At 39.1% G+C, this 10443-nt stretch overlaps 1 pseudogene; it reads right to left on the reverse strand.

Annotated features, from left to right (window-relative positions):
- Positions 1-3614: 3614 nt before the first annotated feature.
- On the reverse strand, positions 3615-3845 carry LOC111812624 (annotated as a pseudogene).
- Positions 3846-10443: the final 6598 nt, after the last annotated feature.

The following is a 10443-nucleotide window of genomic DNA, read 5'->3' on the forward strand; positions in this document are numbered from 1 at the left end:
GCTTGGGTTCTGAGGTTGCATTTTGCTCCTTCTCATTGTCATTTTGTGTAGCACTGTCTTCTGATCTTTGTTGTATATCTTTTTTGCAGTTATAGGCTTAACACTTATTGAAGTTCAGGTGCAGATCTACAAAGTTCGGATTTCTCCAACTGTGCCTGGCTTGGTTCTGGCTGCTGTGCTAAGCTCCTTCCTGCTGCTGCCCTTTAGGATGAACCTGTTGTATCCCTACGGCAAGATGTTCTGCTCCTGGACTAGCTGGTTGGTTCTGTCCCCTACACTTCTGCATGGATTGTATGTGCTGGGTTTCACCCCAGGCATGTATGCCAGGCCTGAGCTGAGTCTTCAGGGGACAAGGTGGAGTAGGGGGAGAGGCAGCTGTCCCACACACTCACTGGGCCTGAACTAGGACTGGATCTGGAGGTTCCCGGAATGCAACAGAAATTCCTACACTGTGGGTGGGGTGTGGGGGGTGTACTATGGAATGATGGGGGTGTCCTAAGAGGGTGAAACAGGGTATCACACATGCTGCACCTGGGCTGGGACTAGTGGGTCACACCAGCACAAGGTAGCCAGAAGCTATTACACACACTCACTGGGCCTGGGCTAGGACTGGATCTGAGGGTTCCCGGAATGTGGCAGAAATTCCTACTGAGCAGGTAGGGTAGGTAGGTGCTGCAGAGTGGTGGGTGGCATCCCAAGGGGGTGGAAGAGGGTCTCACCCACGCTGCACCTGGGCTTGGACCAGTAGGTCCCACCAGCGTGGGTAGCCAGAAGCTCTCCCACACACTCACTGGGCCTAGGCTAGGACTGAGTCTAGGATTTCCCAGAATGCGGCAGAAATTCATCCTCGGTGGGTGGCATGGGTTAGTATCAGATTCTAACTAAACTTTTTTTTAATGTATTTAGTACAGGGTCTACAGGGTCTCACTACACAGATCAGACTTGTAGAGATCCTCCTGTTTTGAGCCTACCAAGTTCTGGGATTATAGCATGCACCACTATACCCAATCTCATTCACCATCTCTGTGCTCCCCAGAGGTGGGGCTGGCACTGCGGCCTGGGGGTTGAAACCCTGGTCCCTGCACCTGCCTAAGCAAATGCTTTAATCCACTGAGCTCTCTGGCCAGCCCTAAACTTCTGATTAAACTTCTTTGCTATAAGTGTATTCCTTTCCATATTTTACAATGGATTTAATTTTGTCTGGATTCCTTAATATTCAGCCTCCAGAACCAATCTGTTCACCAAGTCCCTCCCTATATTTATTTATCATTCACACGTAGGATCCATGCATCTAAACAACCCACACAATGTCTTTATTTCATGAAACAGGGGACAGATTTTTTTTTTTTATTTTTTCAAACTTATTCTGCTATCATAGTTTGAGGCAAAATCTAGAATCCCAGCTCCAGGGATTCTAAAAATCCAAGGTTGGTCACCCATCCCATAGTATCAAGCAAAGCAACAGTGGCAAAGATCAGGAAAGCAGATTTGATGAGCCTGGCCAAGATAGGGAGCACAGATCAAAAGGCTGAAGACCCATCTTCCAGGAGCTAACAGAAATGATGGGTTTTAGATAAAGTGGAATATAATCAAGGCTTGAATATCAAACAGTTGGAGGATTTGCGGTTGGCAGCCTCAGGTAGTCATAGTTAAGGCACTGTCTAGTTGTTCATTCTCCCAGGATTGGTTCTGAGAGACATCACCTTCACTTGACAGGATGACTGTGACTCTGGTCCCCTCATGAGATGGCAGCCCCTGCTTTAGGGCAGCCTCAGTAATTGCTCCTACTTGGAGGTACACTCATCATGGGGTGGTCCGCAACATTCTTCTCTTCCTGGAAGGAAAGATGTGTGCAGGTGTAGGGTGACTTCAGATTAGAGGGACTGCTCCACTGGACCTGGAATTGGCCATAGTAAAGGCTAGTAATTGAATCTCACTACAATTAGTTTAGTTATTTTTGCCATGGTGTCCTCAGTTTGGAAGAATTTGGGAGAAACTAGGTCAATTTGGAAATAGTAAATCTTGTAACACAGACTCTCACTGAGTGATGGGTATGCCAGGTTACAGAGCTAGCAAGGACCAGTCTCAAAGTTTTAAGTTGATGATGGAGACATAGTAAAAACATAGTAAAAGATGTCCAGCTTTATCCTGTTTTAAGATACCCAGTGGGCCCCTGCAAGCCCAGCCATCCAGTGCCTGTTACAAAGCCACTTGCAGGCTCTCATACACCAAGTATGTGATCAGAAAACACCTTTGAAAAGTCTTGTTAGCAAATTCAGATAAGGTATAAAACCAAATATTGATAAGGTCATATTAAAAATGATTGGTAATTTTATTAGAGTTCAAGTTCCATGCTTCTAAAACAAAGACTGCAATGAGGCCTTTAGAGAGTCTAATTTTTTGTGTGAGATTTCCATAATAAAAATTTCAATAAAAATGATAATGAGAAAAATAATTTTAAATAAGACAAATTGAGTGCCCCTTACATATATTTACTTTTCTCTTTTCTAGTGCTTTTACTATAAGTTTCAAACAATTTCCTAGTTGAAAATTATTCACTCAACTAGGTACTTGTCATACACAGAGAAAGAAAGGTTAGAGCTGAGTAAACTCGGAGTCAACAAAGATATGTACAATATCTGTGTTCAATTCCACATAGAAGCAGAGCAAACACTACAGAGTTCTCTGGCATAGCATACATTTTCTTAATTTACTAGTTCTATATTTAAATTTTATACTCAGGGAAAATTGTCTGGAGGTAAAAACTTAACAAAATATAATTTTCCCTTTTGAATTCATGGTAAAATATACATTGGCCTGGACACATATTAACTAACATAGAGCAGAAACCCATAATCCTTTCTTGAAACTTAAATCTGAATTGATCTGTTGACACCTAAGACGCTGGGGGGGTTTTGTCTTTTGGTTTTGTTTTCTTTTACTATTAAATATGATGATTTTTGGCTGTTATTTTAAAAACTGTAGATAAGCTTGACATAAAGGTTGATGTAAAGATTTTTTTCTAGTTATATGACCTTGGTGCCTGGCACAGAGTCACTAAAACTATCCAAAATCTGTAAATAATAAAGCATCCTATGTTATTTTTAGAGTCTCCTTTCAGTCACACTTGAGCTTATGCTCATTTAATGATCTGGGCCTGGGTGAGCCTTATGTCATTTCAGGATTGGGGTTGCCAGATGAACTCACTGTTTGATTAGAGGAACATTCAGCCTCATCTGTTAGGCTCTGGGGAGAAGGGAGAGGATAGATTTTAAGTTCAATCACCAGTGACTGATGATTTGATCAATCCAGACTATGTAATGAAATGTCCATATGAACCTTAAGTATGCCGAGTGCATCCAGGTTGAGCAACAGCTCAAAGTGCTCAGAAGACTGCCTCTTTGAGGAGGGCATGGAAGCTCCCCTCCCTTTTTTTCTTTTTTTAAGGAGCTCATACTCTACTTTTGTAATGAACATCTGAGAAAACATTTTTGACTATTACAAAACTTTATTTAACAAAAATTTAATATATGAAAATGTGTATGACCCAATCTTCAGTCAGTGAAAGTAGCATTTGGAGGAGGGGCATGAATTTTCTGCTGAGCAGTCATTATTTAAACTCGTCCCAAGGCTTCCAACATGATGATACTATTTTCTTGTACCACCACCATTCCAATGTTGTTCTATTGCCCACTAGTTGCCATCTCTACACATTCATCTATCACAAGATTCATTAAGGGATCAAATCCTCGCAATAGTCCTTGGACATGTCCGCCACCATTCAATTTCAATGATAACTTCTTGTCCATAAAGTTTTTCAGCTCAGGAGGGTGAGCTTTGCTCATCTTGTCTAGTCGGCGGGCTCAGAGAGACTTTAGCTCCCCTGCCTTCTACCTTGTCCTCCGTATCTCTTCTGCTTCTGAGCTCTACCCTTGATAATGAACTAATCATCACAGATTAGATGATCTTGCACGTCCTGAGAGCTGTGCTATACAATCATCAGACACAAGAAGAGGGGTCATGAGGCCTCCTGACATTATAGTCATGTGACAGTCCTCTCAAAGCTGTAGATTCACAGTGGGTAACTAAAAGCAGAATAAATGCTGAAATATCTTGCCTTTTTCACCTTGGTACTGGTCATTGAAACCAGGGCCCTGAATTATGTACCTTGCAAGTTTTGAAATATTATATTTAGACAAGGTCTCATTAGTCATGTCCCCCAGATTCAGCTTGAACTTACAATCCTGCCTCAGCCCCCAAAGAGTGGTGGAATTACAGGTGTGCACCACCAGCCTCAACTTCTGCTTTTGTTTTATGTGCTTTCCATTGTGCTTTAAAACTGTATTGGATCCCTGCTTGGCTCCTCACATAAGCATGTTGTGTTAGTCCCTTTCTCATTGCTGGGATGGAATACCAGCCACCCACAATTTGCAGTAGGAGAGGTTTATTTTCCCTCACATGGTTCAGTCAATGGTGATTGGTTCCAAAGCAGAAAGTCATTGTAAAAGAGAGCTGCTCAAGCCAAGGCAAACAGAGAGCCAAAAGGTGACCAGTGCCAGAGCAGGATCGGCCAGAGAGCAGATGCAGTACACAAGGCCATGCCTCTTTGTCCCCCCAGGCACACCCAGGGTGTGCTTTTATGATCACCACCATCATGCTGACACAATTGAGTTCAATCACCAAATATAGTAACCACTGCAGGATGTTCTGCACAAGGTTTGTGAGTCTTAAATTCATTTAGCCTATCTCATGCTCCTTCAAGACAGAAGGCACAAAGATCAGAGCAATGAAAATAATTGTTAGGTTCTGCAGGGATGTCTATATGCCAGCATCTGCAGTAGCAATTGTCTGGAACTGATTGTAGAGTCCAGTAAGTGATGCCTAGAAGTCTCCATCACTGTCCTAAGCATGAAATCACCTTGGGTTCCAGGAAAAGCAGGGCCTTTCTGGCCATTCCTGATGGGCTCCCTGCCCCATTCTGAGGTAATTACCACATAAACAGAAGTGAGACTACCCCCCTTACCCAAGATGTGAGCTGTCTTGCACCACTGGGGGCCACTGAATTGCCCCTAAAACAATGGTAACTCTTCTAGTACCCCACAGATACTGATTAACCATACCACAACTTGGTCAGTTTTGCTTCTGCTGCCAGGTTTGTAAATTCCCACCCCTACCATTATTTTCTATAATACCCGGGTTTCTGTTGGCTTCTTGGAGACAGATCTAGAGTCTTTCTGGGCTTCCCCGCATAGGCAGACTGATTAAAGCTCTCTTCTTGCTCTTTACCATTGGTCTTTTTGATTGGTGATATGGCGTCTGTGGCTGACTTTGGTCTTTGGAACATCTGGATTTGGACATTTTGTTCTGCTAACAACCATTCTTGCAGAAATGTAGATAGTCTGATGCTACATTCCCAACTGGCATTTGAATGAGGACAGTGTTGTGGGAATGAACTCTTAACATGTAAAAACTAGATTTATCTTAAGGTACTTAGAAACAGAACTGAATTGAATTACTGGGTACTCAGTGACAAATCATTAGAGAATTAGGTGGTATAAGTAGCAGAAAGCTTTCAAGTCAATAGGCATTAAATAGTTCCTAAACACATGGCTAATTGGCCAAATTATTCTCGGCTCATTCCAATATTTTTTTACTATTTAATGTCAAGCCAAATTTTATGTCCATTGACATAGCAGAACTGGGGAAATTTTATTTTCGGGGAACAATTTACTTAATATCCTAATTGAATGTATAACATTTGTTTTACGTCCAAATTGACTTATTGTGCTGTTGATTGTTAATTGTCTATTTTTATTATTATTTTCTTATACTTGAAGTCAAAAATAGTGTTCAAATATGTTTGCTATCTGTTGAAGATAGTAACATAGTCCTCAAATATAGTAAACAAGGAGTTATCTTAATATGAAATTTCTATAATGGAAAATGCTGTTTTCTAGTGCAGTACTGTTTAGAAGGAGTCTTAATTTGCACTTAGTTCCTGGTCCATGACATTGTGCTGATGCTGAGTTGAAGAGGAAGGGAAGTACTTTGCAGCCTGGAGACCTCAGTTACCAACATGCCTAAGGTGTTGGTCTCCTTGGCTGTCAGCAATGAGACACTCTCACAAATACCAACTTCATGAAATGTAATTAGGGAAAATTGAGAATCCATATCTACAGCTTTTGAAACACATATTATTTACTTGGTATTAAATGTATCTCTTTTACCTCTGCAGAGAAAATAAATTGTTGTGACTGTTGGTGTGATGTCCTGGTGACCAACAGGATGTAATTTAAATTATAAATCCCCACTTATTTTCCTTTATCCATAACACGTAATCACAGCTTTATTCAAGTGAATAAATGTATTCACAATGAATAAGCACGTTTAAGACCCTATATACCTGATATTTTGCTGGTAAATTTTTCCTGGGAAGGCAAAAATAAAAGCTTATATCAACACTTGATTATCTTACTGTGTATGTATTGTCTTGGTGACTTTTTTTGTCGGTGTGACAAAAAATTTGATGACCACAAATTTAAGGAGGAAAATTTTATTTTGGCTCACAGTTTGTAGAGGTTCAGTTCATAGTCAAGCTGCTTCCAAGGTAGGGCAACATAGCGTGGCAGAGGACAAATAGTCCTTGATGTGGCAGACAGGAGAAAGCAAGCAGCAGTGAGACTCTTTCTCTTTTCTGTTCCATTTAGACAATAAAACTATTGATTTGTGCCACCCACATCCAGGGTAGGTCATTCATCTTCACTAAATCAATTCATTTACTCCCAGAACTACTCTAATCCAATTAGTGGACTGACAGAGTTATTGTGCGCCTGTGATCCACATTCACACACCCTTGGTCAAACCACTTCTGAAAGGCCTCACCTATGGACACATGAGTCTTTGGACATCTAAGTACAAGCCATATGATGTAACGAAGCACTATGAAAGAGCAGCAAGGAAGTGGCCAGAGTGTTGCCTTAGACACGTTCTCATTGCTGGGACAAAATACCCGACACCTGCAATTTGCAGTAACATTTGGGCAGACAATAAGGATTTGGAAGAAGAAAAATGAGAGATTTATTTCTAAGAGGTGACTTTCCTAGTATTGACTACAAACTTACAATGTATTTATCATACTCTTATTTTTAATCAAATGCATTTTGCAGAATGCTTAAGAAAGAAAGGATAATTTTTGTTTATTTATTTAGAATCATTATGTGTGTGGAATATAACAAGTTCTATGAAGATTCACTTACACATAATTCTTGTTTTAAATTCTATGGATGTTTTTAAATAATAAAGCCTATGAAACTCTCCTATTCACTAAGAAGATTGACATTTCCATAGTAGGGTCCAATGTCTCTGGTAAGTATGATGTATCTTTATACTGGGTCATTATAATGTATTTGGTACAGGGTCTCACTACATAGCTCAGACTCCTAGTGATCCTCCTGTTTCCAGCCTCCCCAGTGCTTGGATTACAGGCATGTGCCACCACACCTGGATTCAGTCACCAGATCAGCACACCTGGGGGTGGAGCCAGTGTGGCATGTGGTGCCAGGAATTGAACCCTGTTCCCTATTCTTGCTTAAGCAGGTGCCTAGGCTGCTGAGTTATCTTTCTGGCCCTAGTGGATCATTAGAAAATACCAAATAAGTTATTTATTTGTTTATTTATCTTGGTAGGAGATCTTGCTATGCAGCTCAGACTCATAGTGATCCTCCTATTTTCAGCTTCCCATGGCTAGGATTACAGGCATGTGCTATCATGTCCAGTTTCAGTAGCCAGCATGCGTGTGGTACCTGGGATGGAACCTGGGTCCTTGCACTTTGCCAGGGAGGTGTTTAGACCACTGAGCTATCTCCTAAGCCTCCAGGTAACTTTATTTTACATGGTTGAAAAAATAACAAAGAGGAAGAACAGTAAAATAGTTATTATGTGGCCCTTTGGGGGATTCGACTGACCTTAACAGAAACAAAAGCTACAATTCCTGCTATATAGATCTTGCTTTATCTTGGTCTTAACCATCCAGCAGAAAAACATACAAACAAAGTATAAGAAGTAAAACCATATTATTTTGCTGAACTGTAAAAGACTCAAGTCAACAAGTTCTGACATTGCCAATAATATAGAAAACCCAATACCATTATGGACTACTGGACTATTTCAGAATATTTTGTTGAATTCACACACCTATAATATTTAAATGACAAAACTAACCAGAAAGGTGATACAAATGAATGACCATTTTGCATCTGTATATTCAAAATAGTTAAGATAGATATACAGGGCTGGGGAGATGGCTCAGTGGAATAAGTGCTTTCCTGGCAAGCACAAGAGCCTGAGTTCAATCCCTGGTTCCGCAAAAAAAAAAAAAAAAAAAAAAAGATAGATATACAGCTACATTCTCTTAATTCAGTTAATAAAAGGATTTGTTCTAATAGTGTTTGCAAATAGGATATCATGTCTGCATCTTGTACAACAAATAACCACTTAGAAAATACTATGCAATGTATTAATTATTGAAACTGTCCTACTAATTTGATTTGAAACTATCTCATTGCTATTTGTTTCTTAATAAAATTACGGAAAAAAAGAAAACCATTAGCAAAACAATGGTCTAGAGTAGTACGTGTTGACATTTTTCAAAATGTTTTTGTATGTGCAGAATGCAAATGTTCTTTGATTAGACTCATATATGACACTATTAATCCATCAAGGTCACAAAAAATTCAAGAAAATCTCAGAATCACAGGTTTATATCACTTGGCTTAACATTATTCTAAATCTCAAAACAGACTGGAAATACATGTATTAAATTTGAACCTAATTCATTATATTTCTTCCTTACTTTAAAGTATGTTTTGGGGGTTATTATCCTTGAAATGTATTTTTCTGTCATATGAACCTGTTTTCTTGTATTTATCTGTTTAAATATTATTAAGAATCAGGTATAATGCTGTGCAAAGGCTTAGGATGCAATTTTATTTTAAGGAGATTGCTAAGGTTGCTTTCCAAAATTAAATAGATATACAATGTAAAATCTGAGCTCCAAGTTTATTTCATAGTCATTCTGATGTTGCAAAAATTCTACTTTCTTTCTACTTAAGGTAGAAGTCTGATTTCATCAAACGCACTTTCTATTCTTATTGATATATGTGTACCAAGTACCATTAATTTAAAATTATGTTATTATTTCATTAAGGAAGATAATTCGTTTAAATTATTCATAATTTAAAATAATCCTTTCATATCTTAATGATTGCAGCTTGGTCACATATTTATAAGACAAATTTCTAAATCCTTTGAGCACAGTGATGTAACTCTACTGGTTATAAAATGTGTATTTGCTATGGATCTTATCCAGCAGCCATGATGTGTACACATTTTTATTGCATTAAATAATAGAAGATAATTGCTATTTGGAGCTATGAATAAATTTGAGTCTGACTACACCTTAAGGAGATATTTTTTGAAAACATGGCTCTTATTTTAGAGTATCCATCTGTCTGCAAATATATGTCAGAGTCCTTTTTCTATCTTTATCTCTCTTACATTGATCTATTCATTATATATGCCAAAGGAAGAAGTATTATTTAAATGATCATTATAGCCATTGGCTATGTATACTAATGAAGTTTAAGCACAGTAAATTCTGTGCCCATAGATTAAGGGTGTATTCTATCCATGAAGACAAGTTTCACAACAATTCTTTGGATGAAATTCTGTTATTGTTCTCATTTTATTGTTGTAATAGCTGCTTCAATAAACTTTCCACAGTATTACAGCTTTGCCTCCATAACCACAGCATCATTCATTACTGATCTAACAAACTGGCCTGCATGACACAATGCCACAGAGGTACTAGGCAGCTCTTGCTTAGACTACAGACATCAATACCTCTGAGACCATAGCTGAGGTCAGTTGTGTGTGAGAGGATGAGGGAGTCCTGACATTCACGTGTCTTTGGGCCACAGCTTCTGGCTGGGTGACAGGCAAACATCATGCGATTTGCTCAACCACGAACACCTTGGGTGTAGAAGACAAGCGGATGTTTCACATTGGCTTAGAAGAAGGTTCTCAGTTCTGTTTGTTCTGTCAGTCTGTCTATTGGAATGATTTTACAGCAAGGCAGAAACTCACCACCTGATAGATACAGTCAACTATTGCAAGACCAGTGGACTTGAGTGTAAAAGAGAATCTGGACACAAGTTATGTGGATTTGAGATTCTACCAGGTGGGAGAATACCATTGAAGAAAATATACTTTTCCAGTCTTTACAGTAAAGAAGCATGGTGTCATATAAGAGGAAAGAAAAGCCATTATAAATTTCAGAGCACAAAATTTTAAGTTCTTGATAATGTTGAAATGTTTTCTAAGTAGGGAACTAGAAACTTGCCAAAAAAAAGACATAGTACCCTGAGTATAAAATGTTTAAAAATC

Source organism: Octodon degus, unplaced genomic scaffold (assembly GCF_000260255.1).
Source record: "Octodon degus isolate 3935 unplaced genomic scaffold, OctDeg1.0 scaffold00132, whole genome shotgun sequence".
Classification (NCBI taxonomy): domain Eukaryota; kingdom Metazoa; phylum Chordata; class Mammalia; order Rodentia; family Octodontidae; genus Octodon; species Octodon degus.